General features: G+C 49.2%; 3 pseudogenes; 1 reads left to right on the forward strand and 2 right to left on the reverse strand.

Moving 5' to 3' along the window:
- Positions 1-4023: 4023 nt before the first annotated feature.
- Positions 4024-4143, forward strand: LOC143949127 (5S ribosomal RNA; annotated as a pseudogene).
- Positions 4144-13727: 9584 nt separating this feature from the next.
- Positions 13728-13846, reverse strand: LOC143946641 (5S ribosomal RNA; annotated as a pseudogene).
- A 103-nt stretch (positions 13847-13949) lies between these two features.
- Positions 13950-14068, reverse strand: LOC143947443 (5S ribosomal RNA; annotated as a pseudogene).
- Positions 14069-23411: the final 9343 nt, after the last annotated feature.

A 23411-nucleotide genomic window follows, 5' to 3' on the forward strand; every position in this document is an offset into this window, starting at 1 on the left:
TCTCGCTTGGTCTCAGAGGCTAAGCAGGGTTGGGCCTGGTTTGTATCTGGATGGGAGACCGCCTGGGTTTTCCAGATGCCGCAGGCTTCTTTTTATGTTGTTGGTGTTGACCTGTTTTTTTCGCTTGTTTCCCAAAGTGATCATCTTGGCATTTGTCAAGAGGGTTGAGAGTGCCTAAAGAGATCGCTTACAGCCACATCACCCTGAAAGCACCATATCTCTTCTGATCTCAGAGGCTAAGAAGGGTTGGGCCTAGTTAGTACTTGAATGGGAGACGGCCTTGGAATACCAGGTGCCGTATTCTTCTTTTTATGTTGTTGGCGTTGACCTGTTTTTTTTCGCTTGTTTCCCAGGGTGACTATATTGGCATTTTTCAAGAGGGATGAGAGTGCCCAAAGAGATTGCCTATGGGCACATCACCCTGAAAGCGCCCAATCTCCGCTGATCTCAGAGGCTAGAAAGGGCCGCGTCTTGTTAATACCTGGATGGGAGACCGCCTGGAAATACTAGGTGCGGTAGGCTTCTTTTTATGTTGTTGGTGTTGACTTGTTTTTTTTGTTTGTTTCCTAAGGTGACCATCTTGGCATTTGTCAAGAGGGTTGAGCGTGCCTGAAAAAATCTACTATGGCTGCATCACCCTGAAAGAGCCAAATCTCATTTGATCTCAGAGGCTAAGCAGGGTTGGGACCTGGTTAGTACTGGGATGGGAGACCGCCTGGGATTTCTCGATGCCATAGGCTTTTTTTTTAAGTTGTTGGCATTGACTTTTTTTTTTTTTTTGTTTTATTCTTTTATTAAGTATAAGTAGAACAACATAAATATAACAGTCAACCATACAGCATGACCCAGGGTCACAATTACATGGTAACAAAAAATAGGCAGCCAAATAACTCTGGGTTCTCAGAGGGGAGTCCTAGAGTTTCATGCAGAAAAGAGAGAAACCCCACCTCCGACATGTAGTACAGTATAACTAATGCAGCTCCGTTCGGACAAATGTAATCATGGAGAACAACTGGGACCACAGCGAGCCAGCTTATCATGACCTATGTGAACCAGAGTAAAATATGAGCCGGTCGTGTCCAGAACCCTGGGGTTCTTCTGGGTCCCAAAGGCTAGTAAGGAGACAAGGCATAGTGAAAAGGGAGGACGGGGGAAGAAGAGAGTGCAAAGACGGAGAGAGAAGAGGGGGGCGGGATGGCGGCGGGGAAAAAAAGAAAAATAAAGACAAAAAGGGAGGGGGGGAATGCCACCCAGGGCAGACTTGGCCTACGTAGGTAAACGTTAGATGTTCAGTCGTTTTCTGGGACAGGGGCGCTGCTCACCTCCCAAATGTAGTCTCAGGTACCAGTAAAATACCTCCAGGGCCTCCATGTATCACTAAATGCCTCTTCAGTGTTGTGAAGGGTGGCGGTCAATTCTTCCATCCGGAGAATATGATTGACTTTGGAATACCACAGCACCTTGGATGGGGGCTGAGGCTGCCTCCACAGTGTGGGAATGCAGGCCCGGGCGGCGTTCAGGAATTGCATCGTGAGGGTTTTTTTGTATTTTTGAACAGGCTGTTCGGTCAAGTGTAGAAGGCACGCTGCTGGGTTGTCTGCGATATCTACATTTCTGAGAGTTTTTATCGTCCCGGTCACCTCCACCCAAAAGTTCCTCAAGGCCGGGCATGCCCAGAAAATGTGTCCCATGGTCCCCGTATCTGAATTACACCTCCAACAAACATCCGGAATCGATCTATTCATTTTATTCAGAAGGTATGGGACTCTATACCAGCGTGAGACTATCTTGTATCCTGATTCTTGATATTGGTTTGCGATGAAAGCTTTATGTACTAATGTCAGGATCTTCCCTATCTGTTGTGGGGTAAATGTGATGCCAAATGCAATCTCCCATTTGTGGATAAATGGTGGGGTCGACTCCTCCTCCTGACTACTTAATAGGTTGTACAGGAGGGAGAGGGTGTGTTGCACAGGTTCCTTTTTGTGACAGATGGATTCATAGGGCGTCAGGTCTCTAGGAGTGTAGGGGGCCCTTTGTATGGCCAGAAGAAAGTGACGAAGTTGATAAGCATTAAACAAGTCAAGCGGAGGGTCAGAAAGCTCGGCGACGGTTTGCGTGGTCGGGAGCCCTCCCGAGGACCACACCTCTCCCAGACGCTGTTTCCCTACCACTGTCAACTGTCGCAGTTTCTTGTTGGTAAATCCCGGTGGGAAGTCTGGATTACCTATAACCGGAGTCATTGGTGACGGCAGGGGAGCAATGTGTGTGCAGCGGAACAACCTCCGCACAACAGCCAACGTAGCTCCCACTACGGGGTGATCTCTGAGGTCTTTTGGTAGGGAGGACAGGAGCCACGGGGAGGTCAATAGGGGAATGGATCCATCCTCAATCTCCATCTCCACCCACTGCTTGTGTGGGCCATTACAATGCCAATCAACGACTCTCGCTAGCAGAGTCGCTCTGTTGTATTGTCTCAGATCTGGGAGACCCAGACCCCCCTTGTCCTTTGGTCTGGCAAGCAATTGCAAACGGGCTCTGGGCGGTTTGCGCGCCCAAATAAAGTCCCGGAGCAGAACCTGCAGATGTCTGAAAAAGATTGGGGGTAACCGGATCGGTAATGTCTGGAACAAGTATAAGATCCGCGGGAGGGCCGTCATTTTGAATGCATTACAGCGCCTGAACCAGGTCAGTGTTAAAGCATGCCAGTTTCCCAAATCAGATTTCAGTCTATTCAGGAGAGGGACAAAATTAAGCGGGTACAATTGCGCCAAATCCGCTGCGATGTCAACGCCCAGGTAACGTATAGATTTTTCAGCTCAGTAGAATGGAAAAGCGGAGCGTAGCCTCTTGGCCTCACCATCCGGGACCGATATATTCAATACAGCCAAAGGTGCAATTGATTTTATAGTTTGATAGGCTGCCGTATCGCCGGAGAGTCGCGAGTATATTGGGAAGCGAAATGTGTGGATTGGAGACGAAAGAAATTAGATTGTCAGCGTACGCCTCAATTTTGTGGTGTGCGGAGGGTTTGGATATGCCAGTAATATTCGGGTCATTCCGAACGTGACAAATAAGTGGTTCCAGTGTCAGAATAAAAATTAGGGGAGACAGAGGGCACCCCTGCCTCGTCCCATTAGTGATGGGGAAAGAGTCCGAGCACTCTGAAAGCACCCAATCTCATCTGATCTTGGAGGCTAAGAAGAGTCAGGCCTGGTTAGTACCTGGATGGGAGACCACCTGGGAATACCAGTTATTGTAGGCTTCTTTTTATGTTGTTGGCCTTGATTCGTTTTTTTTTTTTTCACTTGTTTCCCAAGGTGACCATCTTGGCATTTGTCAAGAGGGTTGAGAGTGCCCAAAGAGTTCGCTTACAGCAGCATCACCCTGAAAGAGCCCTATCTCTTCTCATCTCTGAGGCTAAGAAGGGTTGGGCTTAGTTAGTCCCTGGATGGGAGATGGCTTTGGAATACCAGGTGCCGTAGTCTTCTTTTTATGTTGTTGACATTGACATGTTTTTTTTTCGCTTGTTTCCCAAGGTGACTATCTTGGCATTTGTCAAGAGGGTTGAGAGTGCCCAAAGAGATTGCCTATGGGCACATAAGCCTGAAAGCGCCCGATCTCCTCTGATCTCAGAGGCTAAACAGGGTCGGGCCTTGCTAGTACCTGGATTGGAGACCACCTGGGAATACTAGGTGCTGAAGGCTTATTTTTATGTTCTTGGCGTTGACTTGTTTTTTTTTTTTGTTTGTTTACCAAGGTGACCATCTTGGTGTTTGTCAAGAGGGTTGAGAGTGCTTGAAGAGCTCGCCTATGGCCACATAACCCTGAAAGCACCAGATCTCGTTTGATCTCAGAGACTAAACAGTGTCGGGCCTTGTTAATACCTGGATGGGAGACCACCTGGGAATACTAGGTGCTGCAGACTTCTTCTCATGTTGTTGGCGTTGACTTGATTTTTTTGTTTGTTTCCCAAGGTGACCATATTGGCGTTAGTCAAGGTTGAGAGTGCCTGAAGAAATCTCCTACGGCCACACCACCCTGAAAGAGCCCAATCTCATCTGATCTCAGAGGCTAAGCAGGGTTGGGACCAGTTTAGTACCTGGATGGGAGACCGCCTGGGATTTCCAGATGCCGTAGGCTTCTTTTTATGTTGTTGCCGTTGACCTATTTTTTTCCGCTTGTTTCCAAGGTGACCATCTTGGTGTTTGTCAAGAGAGTTGAGAGTGCCTGAAGATATTGGCTACGGCCACATCACCCTGAATCTGTTCCATCTTGTCTGATATTGGAGGCTAAGCAGGGTCGGGCCTGGTTAATGCCTGGATGGGAGACCGCCTGGGAATACCAGGTGTCGTAGGCTTCTTTTTTTTTTCAAATATAATTTTTTCTCCAAATAGGGGAAGACGGTCCCCCGAGTACATAATGCAACAGAGAAATACAGAGCAAAAAGCAGCTGAACAATACTTGATACAGGTATATTCGCAACTGTGAGTCTGCCTTCCATCAATCACAATGATTCGAGGCACGGATAAAGTACTGTACCAAGATCCAGGGTCACACAAACCCCAGGTCCCTCCGGCATAATCCATCCAGAGGGGGGTGTGGGGCCGTCATTCCCAATTTTCCACTCTTTCCAAAAGAGAGAGGGGGTGGAGGGGGTGAGAGATAGGGGAGGAAGGCAGAAAAGAGAAGGGTTGAAAGATCAGAAAAGGAGAAGGGGGGACGAGACACGATGGCAGCCACTGTCCAAGGGGCCAGTCAAGGAAAGCTCAGAGCACTAAGGCGATAGCAGGCGACATCCTTCCAGCGAGAATATAAAGGTATTCCAGATGTCTCAGGTTTGTTTAAAAAATTCTTGTTTACCTTGTGATGTGAGGATCAAGTCCTCCATTTTTTTTAATGTCCTCTATTTTCTTAAGCCAGTGAGTAATGAAAGGGGGGGAACATTTTTTCCAATAGAGAGGGATGCAGGATTTCGCCGCATTTATCACATGCCGTAAAATTGATTTTTTTGTACTTCTTAATGGGAATCTGTGAATGGTGCAAGAGAAAGAATGCAGCCTCTTCCTGGATGGAGAAATCTGTGAATTTTTGTGTTATGCATCGGAGCTCTGTCCAGAAGTCCACCAAGCTGAGGCAGGACCAAAATTTGTGCAGCAACGTGCCCTCTTCTTCTCCACACCTCCAGCATATGTTCGAGGAAGAGGGGAAACATTTCTGCAGCTTTGATGGTGTCAAATACCACCTGGTGAGAAGTTTAAAATTCGTCTCCTGTATCTTCGTGCACAGCGACATTTTGAGAGCCAAAGTGATAATGTGTTGTCTCTGTGCTGGGGAAAATTAGCAATTAAGGTCCTTTTCCCAGTTGGACAGACAGGTTAAGTGTGGGTAATCTGTTTGAGAGAGAATGTGGGCCAAAGGGCCTTCGCTCCTGCATAGAGACTCAAACTCCGACTGAGGGCGGGCGAACGTTTGAGGATTGGGGATGGAATGGAGAAAATGATGTAGTTGCGCCGCTCTCCAAAAAGGCAGTTGGAAAAGCCCTGTCGGATCTGTTAGGGTTGAGAAAGAAGGCCATTTTCCATCAATGACGAATTTAGACGCATTGTCTAGGTTGGAATTTCTAAGTGGGTCCCCAGTTCAAAGGTTGGATGGCCACGTATAGGGAATAGGGGGGAAGTCAAAGACGTGAGTGTGTTTTGGGTAGCGATCAGGTGACTGACTTTCAACTAAGCCCCTATAGTGGGATGTGACATAAATTCTGTGGGTAAATACTTATAGCACCACATGGTGCTTCTTATCGGAATTTGGGAGTGAGCTTAGAAAGTTTGTTTCGATTCCAGTCCAATACACGCCCCAGATGGGAGGCCAGGTAGTAGCGTTGCAAGTTAGGGAGATCCAACACTCCCTGTTGTTTAGACAATGTCAGCTGTGACCGCTTAAGTCTGGGATTTTTGTGAGCCCAGTTAAATTGAGTGAGCAAGGATTGAACTTGCTTAAAAAACAGGACTGGAATCTGGATCAGGAGAGCTTGGAAAAGATAAGTAAATTTAGGGAGTATGTTCATTTTAATGAGATTGCATCTGCTGAACCAGGAATGGAGGCCAGAATGCCACCCGTGAAGCAAACTGCGGATCTTAGTGACAAGGGGTGGGGGGAAGTTCAACATAAACGTACGCGCGATGTCCGGTGGAATGTAAGTACGTGAGTATATTTTACTTATCCATGCCAGCATCCGTTCACTCAGACCTATATGGCGAAGGACCGAGAACATTAATGTCCATTTGACCCGATCAAAAGCCTTCTCGGCATCAGTACTCATGAAAAGACAAGGGGTCCCAGATGACTTTGCTTTACGGATCAGGGTAAGCACCTTAGTGGTGTTGTCCCTATTTTCCCTGGTGGGAATAAAACCTAACTGGTCAATATGTATAAGGGACTACAAGTGATGTGCCAATCACGTGGCGAGGAGTTAGAGAATAGTTTTAGGACCGAATTTTGGAGGGAAATCGGTCTGTAGCTGCCACATAGGCCCGGGTCTTTGCCCTCCTTAGGTATCAACGAGATGTGGGCTCTAAGAGTATCCTCAGGAAAATCCCCATTCGAGCTCAGAGTATTAAATAAATTCACCAAGCGCGGGCCGAGAATAGGGAGGAAGGTCTTAAAGTATTGTGCGGTATATCCGTCAGGGCCCGGAGCCTTACCCACCTTCGGAGGTCCCACAGCCGTCTGGACTTCTTCCAGTGTGATCGGGTCCTCCAAGTACTCCCGTGATTCCGATGAGAGGGTTGGTAGACCAGAACCGGTTACATATCTGTCTATATTGTCCTGTCCAGACCCTGAATCGGGCAGGTTGTAGAAAACAGAGTAACATTTTTCAAAGACTTCGACTATTTGGGTTGGGGTAGAGCCCTCTGGCCATTCTCATCTATCAACTGTGGTATGTAAGAGCCAGATTTCAACTCCTTTACCGACCTGGCTAAGATTTTTCGGCATTTGTCCTCTGACTCCTACGCCAGTTTACGACAAAACTGGAGTGCCGCTTTCGCTTTATAATGGAGTAGGACAGCAATATGGGTATGGAGTGTCCCCAATTCAATCTCTAAGGTCCGTAAGGGGGTATGTTTATGTTTCGCTTCCACAGAGGCAAGTTCACGAAACAGATTAGCAAGCTGTTCCTTCCGTGTTCGTTTGATGCGCGCCCCGTGCCTGATAAGTACCCTGCGGAGTACTGACTTGTGAGCCTCCCAAATTATCCCCGGGTCACAGTCCTGCTTTAGTTTTCTTGGAAATAAAGGTCCAATTCCCTGGTCACATCTGCTAAAACTTCCGGTATCTGGAGGAGGCTCTCATTAAGGTGCCAGAATAGAGACCTAGGTGAGGGGTAGGGAGCGAGGAGCAAGAGGCAGAAGTATCAACCGATGGCGAAAGGGGACATTAAAGTCCCCACCTAATATCAATTGGCCCTCCCGAAAGTCACATAATCTGTGCAGGGTAGTTCTGAGGAACGTGTCTTGGTGATCATTGGGAGCGTACACAGTGGCAAATGTAAAAAGGCGCTCTCCAATGTGGCCCCTAAGAAAAAGATATTGGCCCCCAGGGTCCACCAGAGAATCCTGGAGAACCCAGGGGAGCCTGCTAGAGATCAGAATGGAGAGGAGGGGTTAGTAGAGTGGTAGACCTTAGGGAAGGATCTCGACCATAGAAAGGGGAGGCTAGTATTTTTAAAATGTGTTTCTTGTATAAAGGCCACATCAGTACAGGATGTGTTCAGTTCTCACAGGAGGATCCACAATTTTTCAGGGGAGTTCAGTCCCTTAACGTTTAGAGAGGTGACCTTGACTGAGTCTCCCATCGCTCCTCGGGGAAGGGGAGGGGGACGTCAGAGAAAAGCAAAGAAAGTTGAACCAAGGTAGGTTTTGGGTAGGTAATGCATGGCGAGAACTAAGGCGGAGAAAGGAAGGGCAAATGGAAGGAAAGGTAAAGTGAAAAAGAGGCCGGGCACCTCAACCCCAGGGGGAGAGGGAAATTAAGGGTTGTCCGCACTCAACAGTACAGGAAGGGTATACTAAAACAGCACAATTATGCTATAGCGCTTACCAGATGTACACTGGGTTTAAAGCGCTGTCCTACTTGGGTTATTGGGTAGACAGGTCGGAGAGGGAGCCCCCGAATCCTAGTCCCCCCAGTCCCGGCAGTGGTAAATGTCACGTCTGATACCGGTATGCAAATAAAAGACAATCAGTAACATCAAAGAAACAAAAAACAGTAGTATAACCAAAACAAAGGTAGAGCATATAACTGTCAGCACTGAGGGGTCTCCTCGGCTCACCCTAAACATAGGCATGCACGAGGGAGCCCGTCACAACAGAAAAGTTATCACAGAATGGGATCCACCACCCCCGTCCCATACCCCTAAAGTACATGCAGTCCCCGAACAAATGCATTTCTCCCTTTGGCAGATTGTCCTCTCCTTACCCCCTCTCCCCCGTCCACGCCCCGGGGGGAAAAGGGGCAGGGAAGGGGGGAAAGGGGGAGTGGAAGGGGGAAAGGGGGAGTGGAAGGGGGAAAGGGGGAGGGAAAGGAGGGAAGGGAAGGGTGGTAAGGGAGGGAAGGGAGGGGGAAACAGAGGAGAGGGGACAAACATGCAGAAATGTCAAGTCCTTTAGCGCACTCCCACCAGCAAACACCCGGACCCCATAAATTTCAACTCCTCCCCTCCATGGTCACCACATCAAGATGAAAGAGGAGCAGCCCTGGTCGGTGCATGGAAAATCCGGCAGGCAAGGGGCTAGGGCCACCATCCCTCCATCCAATGGGAGACTTCACCCGAGCAGCAGTCCTGGGGCCCGCCAATTAGTGTCTCTCCTGCATCGCCATCGGGGGCTGTGTAGAGCATCCAGAGGGAGGCTGGGACCGCCCAAACAGTAAGGGGTAAATCCTCCAGGGGGGTCCAGAGTCACCCTGGAGGGAAGCAGTGTCTCGTACCAATAGGCTCAATAAATAAGTCATCCAGGGTCCCCGAAAGCTGCAGAAGGCAATGTCGGCAAAGAGTAGGTGGGAGCCAGAGGGGGGGACAAGGGGCGCATCCAGGGGGAGGGGACACATATGCGGGAATGTCAAGCCCTTCCAGTACAGCGCATTAGGTATCACTCAGACCCCCCAAAGTGCAACTCCCCCATCTAAGGTGAAGACTCCAGAAGGGAAGATGAGCCGCCCTGGTCTGTACATGAAAGAACCTGCTGCCAAGGGGTTGGGGCCATCATCCCTTCCTCCAATGGGAGATGCCACCGGAATGACAGCCCCGTGTCCTGTCAAGTGGTGCCCCTCTGACAATGTAGTTGTGGTATATGTGGAGCATCCAGGGAGAGGCAGGGACCACCCACACAGTGAGGGGTAAAGCCTCCAAGGAGGACCGGTGTCAGACAGGAGGATAGCGGTGTCTTGTACAAGTTGGTTAATTAGACAAGTCATCCAGTGTGTTCCTGTGAGCAGCGGAAAGAAAGGTCAGTAAGGATTATGAAAGGGTGGGGGCCAGGGAGTGCATAAAACTGCCACCAGATGACCGGGGCAAAGAGGGCAAGGGGATGAAACTCAGATCTGGTAGGTGGGGGCGGGGGTGAGGAGTGTCCCTCATATTACTCACGTTGGCCATACCTTGAAGCTGAGCGCTCTGCATACCCAGGACGTTCTTCTGTATAATCTAGCCTATCTGTATACATTAGCCTGTCTTTTGTACACATTAGTCGGTCCTCTGTATACACTAGTCTGTCTGTATACACTAGTGTATACAGATAAGCTAGATTATACAGAAGAACGTCCTGGGTATGCAGAGATGGAGGCTAGGGTATACAGAGAGAGAGACTGCGTTACACAGAGAGGCAGGAGTATGCAGACTTGCTAGTGTATACAGATGGACTAGTGTATACAGTAGACCGGCTAGTTTATACAGAGAGGCTAATGTGTACAAAAGACAGGCTAGTGTATACAGATAGGCTAGATTATACATAAGAAGGTCCTGGTTATGCAAGAGATGGAGGCTAGGGTATGCAGAGAGAGAGGCTTGGTTACACAGACTTGCTAATGTATACAGACGGACTAGTGTATACAGAGGACCGGCTAGTTTATATAGAGAGGCTAATGTGTACAAAAGACAGGCTAGTTTATACAGATAGGCTAGATTATACAAAAGAACGTCCTGGGTATGCAGAGATGGAGGCTAGGGTATACAGAGAGAGAGTGAGGCTGGGTTACACAGAGCGGCAGTAGTATGCAGACTTGCTAGGGTATACAGAGAGAGAGGCTAGAGTATGCATACTTGCTAGTGTATACAGGCGGACTAGTGTATACAGAAGACCGGTTAGTTTATACAGAGAGGCAAATGTGTACAAAAGACAGGCTAGTGTATACAAATAGGCTAGATTATAGAGAAGAACGTCCTGGGTATGCAGAGATGGATGGCTAGTGTATACAGATAGGCTAGATTATACAGATAGGCTAGATTATACAGAAGAACGTCCTGGGTATGCAGAGATGGAGGCTAAGGTATACAGAGAGAGAGGCTAGAGTACGCATACTTGCTAGTGTATACAGATGGACTAGTGTATACAGAGGACCGGCTAGTTTATACAGAGAGGCTAATGTGTACAAAAGACAGGCTAGTGTATAAAAATAGGCTAGATTATAGAGAAGAACGTCCTGGGTATGCAGAGAGAGAAGTTGGGTTACAAAGAGAGGCTAGTGTATGCAGACTTGCTAGTGTATACCGGTGGACTAGTGTATACAGAGAGGCTTGGGTATACAGAGAGCTAATGTATAAAGAGATGCTAGTGTATACCGACGGACTAGTGTATACAGAGGACCGGCTAATTTATACAGAGAGGTTAATGTGTACAAAAGACAGGCTACTTTATACAGATAGGCTAGATTATACAGAAGAACGTCCTGGGTATGCAGAGATGGAGGCTAGGGTATACAGAGAGAGAGAGCGAGGCTGGGTTACACAGAGACGCAGGAGTATGCAGACTTGCTAGTGTATACAGATGGACTAGTGTATACAGTAGACCGGCTAGTTTACACAGAGAGGCTAATGTGTACAAAAGACAGGCTAGTGTATACAGATAGGCTAGATTATACAGAAGAAGGTCCTGGTTTATGCAAGAGATGGAGGCTAGGGTATGCAGAGAGAGAGGCTTGGTTACACAGACTTGCTAGTGTATACAGACGGACTAGTGTATACAGAGGACCGGCTAGTTTATACAGAGAGGCTAATGTGTACAAAAGACAGGCTAGTGTATACAGATAGGCTAGATTATACAGAAGAACGTCCTGGGTATGCAGAGATGGAGGCTAGGGTATACAGAGAGAGAGGCTAGAGTATGCATACTTGCTAGTGTATACAGGCGGACTAGTGTATACAGAAGACCGGTTCGTTTATACAGAGAGGCTAATGTGTACAAAAGACAGGCTAGTGTATACAAATAGGCTAGATTATAGAGAAGAACGTCCTGGGTATGCAGAGAGAGAAGTTGGGTTACAAAGAGAGGCTAGTGTATGCAGACTTGCTAGTGTATACCGGTGGACTAGTGTATACAGAGAGGCTTGGGTATACAGAGAGCTAATGTATAAAGCGATGCTAGTGTATACCGACGGACAAGTGTATACAGAGGACCGGCTAGTTTATACAGAGAGGTTAATGTGTACAAAAGACAGGCTACTTTATACAGATAGGCTAGATTATACAGAAAAACGTCCTGGGTATGCAGAGATGGAGGCTAGGGTATACAGAGAGAGAGAGCGAGGCTGGGTTACAGAGAGAGGCAGGAGTATGCAGACTTGCTAGTGTATACAGATGGACTAGTGTATACAGTAGACCGGCTAGTTTACACAGAGAGGCTAATGTGTACAAAAGACAGGCTAGTGTATACAGATAGGCTAGATTATACAGAAGAAGGTCCTGGTTTATGCAAGAGATGGAGGCTAGGGTATGCAGAGAGAGAGGCTTGGTTACACAGACTTGCTAGTGTATACAGATGGACTAGTGTATACAGAGGACCGGCTAGTTTATACAGAGAGGCTAATGTGTACAAAAGACAGGCTAGTGTATATAGATAGGCTAGATTATACAGAAGAACGTCCTGGGTATGCAGAGATGGAGGCTAGGGTATACAGAGAGAGAGGCTAGAGTATGCATACTTGCTAGTGTATACAGGCGGACTAGTGTATACAGAAGACCGGTTAGTTTATACAGAGAGGCAAATGTGTACAAAAGACAGGCTAGTGTATACAGATAGGCTAGATTATACAGATAGGCTAGATTATACAGAAGAACGTCCTGGGTATGCAGAGATGGAGGCTAAGGTATACAGAGAGAGAGGCTAGAGTACGCATACTTGCTAGTGTATACAGATGGACTAGTGTATACAGAGGACCGGCTAGTTTATACAGAGAGGCTAATGTGTACAAAAGACAGGCTAGTGTATACAAATAGGCTAGATTATAGAGAAGAACGTCCTGGGTATGCAGAGATGGAGGCTGGGTTACACAGAGAGGCTAGTGTATGCAAGCTTGCTAGTGTATACAGACGGACTAGTGTATACAGTAGACCAGCTAGTTTATACAGGGAGGCTAATGTCTACAGAAGACCGGCTAGTGTATACACATAGGCTAGATTATAGAGAAGAACGTCCTGGGTATGCAGAGATGGAGGCTAAGGTATACAGAGAGAGAAGTTGAGTTGCAAAGAGAGGCTAGTGTATGCAGACTTGCTAGTGTATACCGGTGGACTAGTGTATACAGAGAGGCTTGGGTATACAGAGAGCTAATGTATAAAGAGATGCTAGTGTATACAAAAGACAACCAAGAGTAGACAGTGAGGCTCGTGTATACAGAAGACCGGCTACAGAGAAGCTAATTTGTACAAAAGACAGGCTAGTGTATACAGATAGGCTAGATTATACAGAGGAAGGTCCTGGGTATGCAGAGATGTAGGCTAGGGAATCCAGAGACTGTGTTACACAGAGAGGCTAGAGTATGCAGAAGACCGGCTATTTTTTTTTACAGATAGGCTTGTGTATACAGAAGACAGTCTGGGGAATTCAGTGAGGCTAGTGTATGCAGAGAGGCTGGGACACCGAGACAATTGTAAAAAGAAGGCAGGCTAGTGTATATAGATTACGGGCACCTGTATACAGAAGACAGAGAGGCTAGTCTATATTGAGTGGCTGGTGTACACAGAGAGATTAATGTATACAGAAAAGCTAGCGTGTAAAGAAGACAGGACTTTATTTTTTGCTAATGCAACTACTTTTGAAACATATAAAGTGCTTTTTTCATATTTTGGTGCTGTTAAAAAGTGGTGTGTTGTCAGTGGTGATATCAATGTGACAGTTAATGTGGAGAACTACAACTATTCAAAATATTTGTTAGACATTTGACTACTACAAAATACTCTTCCCCTATCTATGGATATCTAAACTCTTCGAGGGTAGCAGGGCTAGTATCAATAATATTTTAAGTGGTAGAGGATCCCAACGAGATGGAGCTTTAATCTCATCTTGATATGACCGCAAAGCTGTACACGTGCTATTCTCCTCAGACTTCTTACCATTGGCTCTGATATCCATGCAATATGATCATTTGTTTGTAACTATTTGTATCACACATTCTGTGAAGTTGCCTTTGCATTGTATGTCGCATACTACTAAATAAAAAATAAAAAAAACAGAAGCCTATGGCACCTGGTATTCCCAGGCGGTCTCCCATCCAGGTACTAACCAGGCCCGACACTGTTTAGCATCCGAGATCAGACGAGATTGGGCGTTTTCAGGGTGATGGGGCCATAGGTGATCTCTTCAGGCACTCTCAACCCTCTTGACAAATGCCAAGATGGTCACCTTGGGAAACAAGCAAAAAAAAGAAAACGAATCAACGCCAACAACATAAAAAGAAGCCTACAATAACTGGTAATCCCAGGTGGTCTCCCATCCAGGTACTAACCAGGCCCGACTCTTCTTAGCCTCCAAGATCAGACGAGATTGGGTGCTTTCAGAGTGATGTGACCATAGGCAATCTCTTCAGGCACTCTCAACCCTCTTGACAAACACCAAGATGGTCACTTTGGGAAATAAGCGAAAAAAAAACAGGTCAACGCCAACATCATAAAAAGAAGTCTACGACACCTGGTATTCCCAGGCGGTCTCCCATCCAGGTACTAACAAGGCCCGACTCTATTAGCCTCCAACATCAAACGAGATCGGGTGCTTTCAGGGTGATGTGCCCGCAGGCAATCTCTTCAGGCACTTTCAACCCTCTTGACAAACGCCAAGATGGTCACCTTGGGAAACAAGCAAAAAAATATAAATAAGTCGGAAGCTAGAGACAATACGGCCCGAGTCCTCAATTTAATCCATGCGGCGCATGTACAGGGAAGGCCCTTGCTTATGTTGTCAACGGACGCGGAGAAGGCCTTTGACAGGGTGGCCTGGCACTTTATGCAGGACACCCTGGAACATATAGGTCTTGGCCCCAACATGATGAGCTGGGTAATGTCGCTTTACTCCACGCCGTCGGCAGCGGTACGGGTGACCGAGGGGTGCTCGGACTCTTTCCCCATCACTAATGGGACGAGGCAGGGGTGCCCTCTGTCTCCCCTAATTTTAATTCTGACACTGGAACCACTTATGTGTCACGTTCGGAATGACCCGAATATTACTGGCATATCCAAACCCTCGGCACACCACAAAATTGCAGCGTACGCTGACGATCTAATTTTTTCCGTCTCCAATCCACACATTTTGCTTCCCAAAATACTTGCGTCTCTACAGCGACACGGCAGCCTATCAAACTATAAAAACAATTGCGCCAAGTCGGCTGTATTGAATATATTGGTCCTGGATGGTGAGGCCAAGAGGCTCCGGTCCGCTTTTCCATTCTACTGGGCTGAAAAATCTATACGTTAACTGGGCGTTGACATCGCAGCGGATTTAGCGCAATTGTACCTGCTTAATTTTGTCCCTCTCCTGGATAGACTGAAATCTGATTTGGGAAACTGGCATGCTTTAACACTGACCTGGTTCGGGCGCTGTAATGCATTCAAAATGATGGCCCTCCCTCGGATCTTATACATGTTCCAGACATTACCGATCCGGTTACCCCCAATTTTTTTCAGACAACTGCAGGTGCTGCTCCGGGACTTTATTTGGGCGCGCAAACCGCCCAGAGCCCGTTTGCAATTGCTTGCCAGACCAAAGGACAAGGGGGGTCTGGGTCTCCCAGATCTCAGACAATACTACAGAGTGACTCTGCTAGCGAGAGTCGTTGATTGGCATTGTAATGGCCCACACAAGCAGTGGGTGGAGATGGAGATTGAGGATGGTTCCATTCTCCTATTGACCTCCCCGTGGCTCCTGTCCTCCCTACCAAAAGACCTCAGAGGTCACCCCGTAGTGGGAGCTACGTTGGCTGTTGTGCGGAGGTTGTTCCGCTGCACACACATTGCTCCCCTGCCATCACCAATGACTCCGGTTATAGGTAATCCAGACTTCCCTCCGGGATTTACCAACAAGAAACTGCGACAGTTGACAGTGGTGGGGAAACAGCGTCTGGGAGAGGTGTGGCCCACGGGAGGGCTCCCGACCACGCAAACTGTCGCCGAGCTTTCTGACCCTCCGCTTGACTTGTTTAGTGCTTATCAACTTCGTCACTTTCTTCTGGCCATACAAAGGGCCCCCTACACTCCTAGAGACCTGACACCCTATAAATCCATCTGTCACAAAAGGGAACCTGTGCGACACACCCTCTCCCTCCTGTACAACCTATTGAGTAGTCAGGAGGAGGAGTCGACCCCACCATTTATCCACAAATGGGAGAGGGACTTAGGCATCACATTTACCCCACAACAGATAGGGAAGATCCTGACCTTAGTACATAAAGCTTCCATCGCAATCCAATATCAAGATACAAGATAGTCTCACGCTGGTATAGAGTCCCATACCTTCTGAATAAAATGGATAGATCGATCCCGGATGTTTGTTGGAGGTGAAATTCAGATATGGGGACCATGGGACACCTTTTCTGGGCATGCCCGACCTTGAGGAACTTTTGGGTTCCCAGTAGCGTTTCAACACAGATTCCGAAAATTGCCGAGCATGAACGGCGCCTGCGCACTGAGTCCAGGTTCTATCCCCACTATCCAAGTGGACATAGAGTAAGAATATAAAAGAGCCGAGCGCAGCGAGGCCAAGCCCGAAGCGTGGCGAGCGAAGCTCGCCTGCGAGGGGCCCTCTAATATTCACAACCCTATGTCCGCTTGGATGGTGGGGCAACCACCTCCACTCACCGCGCAGGCGCCGTTCAGCTTCGGAGATTTTCCGAAGCTTCGTCTGCTCCATACTGTGCATGCGCAGTACGGCGCGGACACTATATCATGGCCGGACAGTATATGGCAGAACACCGGCACCAGTCAACCACCGGTGTCATGTGCGTCGCTGTGTAATATAGAGCAGGGTCCGGGGGCCAATACCTCCCCGCAATTTCGGTCGCAATAGCATTGCCCTACCAATACGCATATGTTTTCCGCGCCAGAGGAACTTGATAAAGATTGAGCGAACCGCATGAAAGAAAGTCTGGGGTATTTTGATAGGTAAGGCTTGTAGTAGATACAGAAGTCGTGGCATCGCGTTCATCTTCAACACATTACAGCGTCCGAACCATGACAGAGCTAGTGGGTCCCATCTTTTAAGGTCCGCTGTAAGCCCATAGGCTTCTTTTTATGTTGTTGGCTTTGACCTGTTTTTTTTTTGCTTGTTTCTAAAGGTGAGCATCTTGGCGTTTGTCAAGAGGGTTGGGCGTGTCTTGAGGAGAACGCTTACGGCCACATCAACCTGAAAGCACCCGATCTCGTCTGATTTCAGAGGCTAAGCAGCGTCAGGCCTGGTTAGTACCTGGATGGGAGACTCCCTGGGAAGACCAGGTGCCATAGAAGGATCTGGTCTGGTTAGTGTCTTGATTGGGAGATCGCCTGGGAATACTGGATGCCGTAGGCTTCTTTTTATGTTGTTGGCTTTGACCTGTTTTTTTTAGCTTGCTTCCCAAGGTGACCATCTTGGCCTTTGTCAAGAGGCTTCAGAGTGCCCAAAGAGAGTGCCTACGACCAAATCACTATACTATATATCTATATCTATAATAATAAATAATATTTTTAGTTATTATATATAAGATACTATATAGGTGATTTGGCCGTAGGCACTCTCTTCGGGCACTCTGAAGCCTCTTGACAAAGGCCAAGATGGTCACCTTGGGAAACAAGCTAAAAAAAACAGGTCAAAGCCAACAACATAAAAAGAAGCCTACGGCATCCAGTATTCCCAGGCGATCTCCCAATCAAGACACTAACCAGGGGGGCGTGGCCTAGGCATGAAGGAGTGAGGACACTCTTTTCCGGAGCTCCCGGTCCGTGACCCCTCCGCACCCCTTTACCACAGTCTGGTCGCATATTTCGGCATCGCCGACATCCCCGCGCTTCGGCGGAACACAGCCAGCCGAGCGGGGTCCGCCGCTGCTGCCATGGACAGGTACTTGGTCCCGCTGCAGCCTCCGGCCTCCACGCCGGATCCAGCCAAGATGGCGCCCGCGGCCTCCGGCGCTCCAGGACACGCGGCACAGAGGGAAGGTGAGCAGACTGCTATGCAGGGACACGACATGCCCCCGTTCTCCCCGCCTAGTGACTTGTCCCCGTGTCTCCCCCGCTCACTGTCCATGGCCTCGCTTGACAGCCCGGACCATAGCGGCCTGCCACCCTGGTTCCCTCACAACTCCCAACTGTCCCAGAGACCCTCCCGCAGTGGAAGCTTCATCCCAGGACCGAATGGCCAGGCTGCTCTCGCCTCAGACACACAGGGGGACCCACCGCTGCCACCAGCACCGGCATTATTGGGGGACAAGGCCATCCTAGCTTTACTCCAAAACCTTCCCACTAAAGCAGACTTTAGCTGTATGGCAGCCAGGATTGAAACGACCTTGCGACATGAAATCGCAGGGGTCAAACGTGACGTGTCGGCTACGAACGAGCGGGTGACCACCCTGGCATCGGATGTGACCTCCCTGACCACTGATGTTTCTGGCCTGCAAGCCGCACATGATACCCTTGCTGACAGAGTGGCACAGTTGCAACTCCTAGTGGATGACCTTGAGAATCGCAACCGCAGACGCAACATCAGGATCAGAGACTTGCCCGAAGCCACTGGCCAGGCAGACCTCAAAGCCACAGTTACAGCTATATTTAACGCCTGTCTGGACCGCGCTGCTGACACAGTAATAGCCATTGATAGAGTCCACAGGACCCTGGGCCCCAGGAGCCCCACAGAGAACCGGCCACGTGACGTTTTATGCTGTCTCCACAATTACTCAGTTAGGGAGGATGTCCTGCAAGCGTCGTGGCGCATAGGCAGCATTGATTTTGACGGGGCCCAAGTCACCCTTCTGCCAGATGTATCCCGCAAGACCTTCCAGATGAGACGCTGTCTGCGACCCCTTCTGGAACACCTAACTGAATGGAGGATTCCATACAAGTGGGGCCATCCGTTTCACCTTATAGTGCGCAAAAATGGGAGGCCCCTTGCGCTACGACACCCTTCGGAGGTCCCGTCCTTTCTGGAGGCTTTGGGCCTGCCCTCGGTTCAGGTCCCCGACTGGTTGGCTCCTGTTGTCCCCCAGGGAGCAGTGGCCCCGACGAACAACCCCTCAACCAGGCCACAGAGAGTGAGACGCCACCGTCGATCCCAACGTCAGAGATCGCAGGCCCCTCAAGATCGTGAACCCTGAGAGAGTACAGTAATTTTCCGTTATTCCTGTGTTATACCCTTTTTTTTTTGTTTTCTTTTTCTCTACCAACATAGACGGCTGGAGTATCCAGCTTTGTGTTGTTTACCATGCCACGGGCCATTGTTCCCAGCGCCCCCGCTAGGGGAGAGGAAGGACATTGGAAGAACAGAGTTGGACACTGCGCTTCCTGGACGAAGCCCTGAGTTATTGGCGGTACTGTTCACCATTCTCGTTACTGTTTATCTACAGGTGCCCTAGTCTCGGCGCTCTTTGTGTTTTTGGACTGCCTGGTGGTGCCCCCCGGGTGCCCCTGGGCGGCGTTCCCGCTCCCTCCCCCTCTCCTCCCCCCCCCCTTTTTTCCATTTTTTTTTTGGGGGGGGGGGAGGGGCGGGTGCCTGGGTGGTATAAAGTTATCTATACTCTGTGTTGAAAAGTTTAATATGTTGGTCTAATTATGCACTGTTCTACTGTTGTTAACTGCCCGATACCTGCTGCAGTGATGTTCTATAATGCGTTTGATGTCGTAGTTAAGATGCCAAAGAAGCTCCGTGCACGCCCGATTGCGACTGCATGGACCATGGGATGCTGGAGGGGTACTGCACCGACGAGTTCCTCCCTCTGCAGTGCCTTACCTCTTCCCCCACTAGGCCCCTCTGCCCTAACCGGCAGGTTCTCTCCGATAGGAGCTTTAGCAATTCCCCGATCTATCCCCACCCCTCCTACCCTCCTCCTCCCTACTAACTCCGGACCTTCTCCGCTTCGTTACTGCTTTTCCTTTTTCTCCTCCTCTTCCTCTGTGCTTGAACTCTATATCTACTACTGACTCTGGTGGGGACCGCCGGCCGGGTACCACTGCCGTCATGGCCCTGAAGCTGGTTTCCTGGAATGTGAAAGGGCTGAATGTACCTGAAAAAAGGTCCAGCTGCCTGACAGAATTGTGGCGGATGAAGCCCCAAATAGTTTTCCTCCAGGAGACCCATTTCAGGACAGACCAAATACCACGGCTTTATAGTAAGCACTTCCCCCTGGCCCACCACAGCACGTCCCCTACTTCCAAATCGAGAGGAGTGTGTGTTCTTGCTAAAAACTTGCCGTGGCGCCTGTTAGCTGTCCAAGCCGATAGTGAAGGGAGATATCTCTTCATTAAGGGAACTCTCCACTCGCAAACTTTTACTCTTGCCAACCTATACATGCCGAATGTGGACCAGCTGCCGGCCTTAGAAGCATGCTTGGATGCCCTGGCTGCATTCTCAGAGGGTACTTTGATCGTTGGGGGGGACTTTAACCTCACCTTGGACCCCCGCAGAGACTCATCATCGGGCACCTCTGCGATTTCTGCGAGAACGCGTTCACACATAAGAGACCTGCTACACTCCCACCGACTGATCGATGTGTGGCGTACGCTTCACCCACAGAATAGGGACTATACGTTCTTTTTCACCGCTCATGGTTCTTACTCACGTATAGATATGTTTTTAGTCACCCACAATGCTATCCCGGCGGTCACAGACGCTCAGATAGGCCACATAGCCCTGTCTGACCATGCCCCGATTTCTTTGATGCTGAAGCTACAACAGGAGTCGCGTGGTCAGTCCTGGTGGAGACCCACGCAGACCTGCTTAGGGAATTAGAAAGTTACTTTGATCATAACCGTGATTCTGTTTCCAACCCCCTCATGTTATGGGCGGCTCATAAATGCTACATTAGGGGCATTCTTATTAAACATGGTCATAGACTCAAAGTGGCCAAAACTGAGGCTCTCTCCAAACTTATTGCCAAGTTGCATGCGTGTGAACAACGACACAAATCCCAGCCGACTGCTGCGCTGGAGGTAGAGGTGAGAGATCTTAGAGAACAAATCAGAGATTTCTCTCTCTTTCAGGCTAGAACCAGACTCATGTGGGTCCGCAGGACGTATTATGAATATGGAGACAAGTGTAGTAGGTCCCTAGCGAACTCCCTGCGTGCCCAACGCAACGCGTCCTTCATTCCAACCATAACCTCCCCTTCGGGTGCCAAGCTTCATGATTCACGGGAGATAGCGGAGTGTTTCCGATCTTTCTATGAAGCCCTTTATAACTTGCACCCCCGGGACTCAGGAGACGCCCTCCAGGCCGGCACAGCGGCCATTGACGAGTACCTAGCTTCGGCAAACCTCCCGTCGCTGACACAGGAAGAGATAGAGCTTCTCTCGCAACCTATCTCCCCGGAGGAATTGTCGGCAGCGTTAAGAGACTCACCCAAGGGCAAGGCACCAGGCCCAGATGGGTTTATGGTCCCTTATTATAAGGCCTTCCTCTCCCTGTTGTCCACGCCGTTTGTGTCAGCTTTTAACGCCCTATTGGAGGGCCAGACCTTTCCACCGGAGCTGTTGCAGGCAAGCATCTCGGTCATACTCAAGCCGGAGAAGGATCCGCTTCTCTGTGCGAACTACAGGCCCATCTCCTTATTAAACAGCGACCTTAAGCTCTTCACTAAGATACTGGCGGAGCGGTTGGCGCCCATTCTCCAATGCCTGATACCTCTGGATCAGGTGGGGTTTATTCGTAACAGGGAAGCCCGAGACAACACTACCAGGACAATCAATGTTATAGAACGCGCCAGACGCCTTAAACTACCGATTATGTTGCTCTCTGTGGACCCAGAAAAAGCGTTTGACAGGGTGAGCTGGCCTTTTTTGCTAGCCACCCTGCGAAGCTTGGGTGTACCCCCCCATGCTTTCATGGGTTACAGCTCTTTACTCGTCACCGACGGCGATGGTTAGGGTCAATGGGTTTGCCTCGTCGCGTTTCACTATTGGCAATGGAACGAGGCAGGGATGCCCGTTGTCCCCCCTTTTGTTTGTCCTATCGCTTGAACCCTTGCTGCACCACATCAGGCAGAACATAGACATCAAGGGCCTGGACACCCCCTCACACCACCATAAGGTCGCAGCCTTTGCAGATGACCTCTTGTTCTATGTCTCGGAGCCTCACATTACATTGCAGAATCTCTTAGCGGAAATAAGACGATATGGCACCCTGTCAAATTTTAAAATTAACTTACAGAAATCGGAAGCACTCAACGTCTCCCTGTCTACCAACGCCCAGACGAGTCTAAGCACTAATTTTCCCTTTCGTTGGGCAACTGGGGCTATACAATATCTGGGTACCAAGGTTCCCCCGGACCCACATCTGATTTTCCAATTGAATTTCCAGCCGCTTCTAAAAAATTTTGCCATAGATCTAGAGAGGTGGTCAAAGTTGGCGACCTCTTGGTTTGGGAGATGCAATGTGCTCAAAATGAATGTAATGCCCAGACTCTTGTACCTATTACAAGCCTTACCGATAAAAATCCCCCAATCATTTTTTAAAGCCATGCGCTCCATCTTTATTCGATACGTATGGCAGGGCAGGCCTCCAAGACTCAGCCGAACATTACTGCTCAGATCAAAAGACAAGGGAGGGATTGGCCTCCCAGATCCGGCATGGTACTATACGGCGGTGCACATGAACAGAGTAGTTGACTGGTGCAGACACCTGAAGGATAAGCTGTGGGTTCGTCTGGAGCGTGAATCCGTACCATTTCCAGGTTTGCCCTGGAGTGGACCGGGCTGGTCGGGAGCGACGCGGGCACACCCACTCATTGAGCAAACGTTACAAGAGCTAGACAGATATTTTACCCTGACGGGCGTGCCCAGTTTCCCTTCGCCCATGACTCCTATTATTGGACACCCACGCTTTGAACCCGGCATGACGGAAAAGTCTTTCCGCCTCGACCCTGACTGGGACCTTGTGCGGGCCTCTTCTTTTCTTGGCCCTAGGATGTGGACAGCGGTCTCCACTATGTACGAGGCGTTAGCAACCACGGCCCTGGGACAGTGGAAGCTTGCCCAACTCTCCCACTTCTTGAAATCTTTGTCAAACAGTGGCGAATTCCGCAGACCCCTAACATCGTTTGAGGAGGTATGCTCAGGAGAGGGACCGACCCGAGGGTCTCTTTCCCTGTCATATCGTATCCTACTGGACCAACTCTCCCAGGGTAACCTGGTGTTCGTGGAAAAATGGGAGCGAGACCTGCATGTCCAGCTCTCGCCAGACCAGAAGAACCGCGCGCTTCTTTTTGCGCACAAGTCATCCCTATGTAGTAAATACCAGGAAATAGCTTATAAAATTTTGACCCGATGGTACAGGACCCCCACTGTCCTTGCGGCTATGTTTCCCGGTCACAGCCCTTTGTGCTGGAGATGCGGTGAACAAGCCGGCACGTTACTACATATCTTTTGGGAATGCCCTCAACTGGCCCATTTCTGGAGACAGGTTCTCAATATCATTTATGACCTCACGGCTATTGATCTCCAGAACAACCCAGCTGCGATCTTCCTCAATCTGACTCCACTCTCGAGCAAGAAGTACCATAAATCTCTCTTAAAACATCTTCTGAGTGGGGCCAGGGCATGTATACCTAGCATGTGGAAACAGCAGGCCGCTCCACTGGTGTCTCACTGGTTTGCAAGAGTTTGCGACATCTACCGTATGGAACAGCTCACATCAGCGTTAGGCGACAGGGAGGAAGAGCACACTGCTCGTTGGTTGTCGTTGTTTGTCTTG

Source organism: Lithobates pipiens, unplaced genomic scaffold, assembly GCF_037356315.1.
Source record: "Lithobates pipiens isolate NorthernLeopardFrog02 unplaced genomic scaffold, aLitPip1_a1.2 Scaffold_30, whole genome shotgun sequence".
Classification (NCBI taxonomy): Eukaryota; Metazoa; Chordata; class Amphibia; order Anura; family Ranidae; genus Lithobates; species Lithobates pipiens.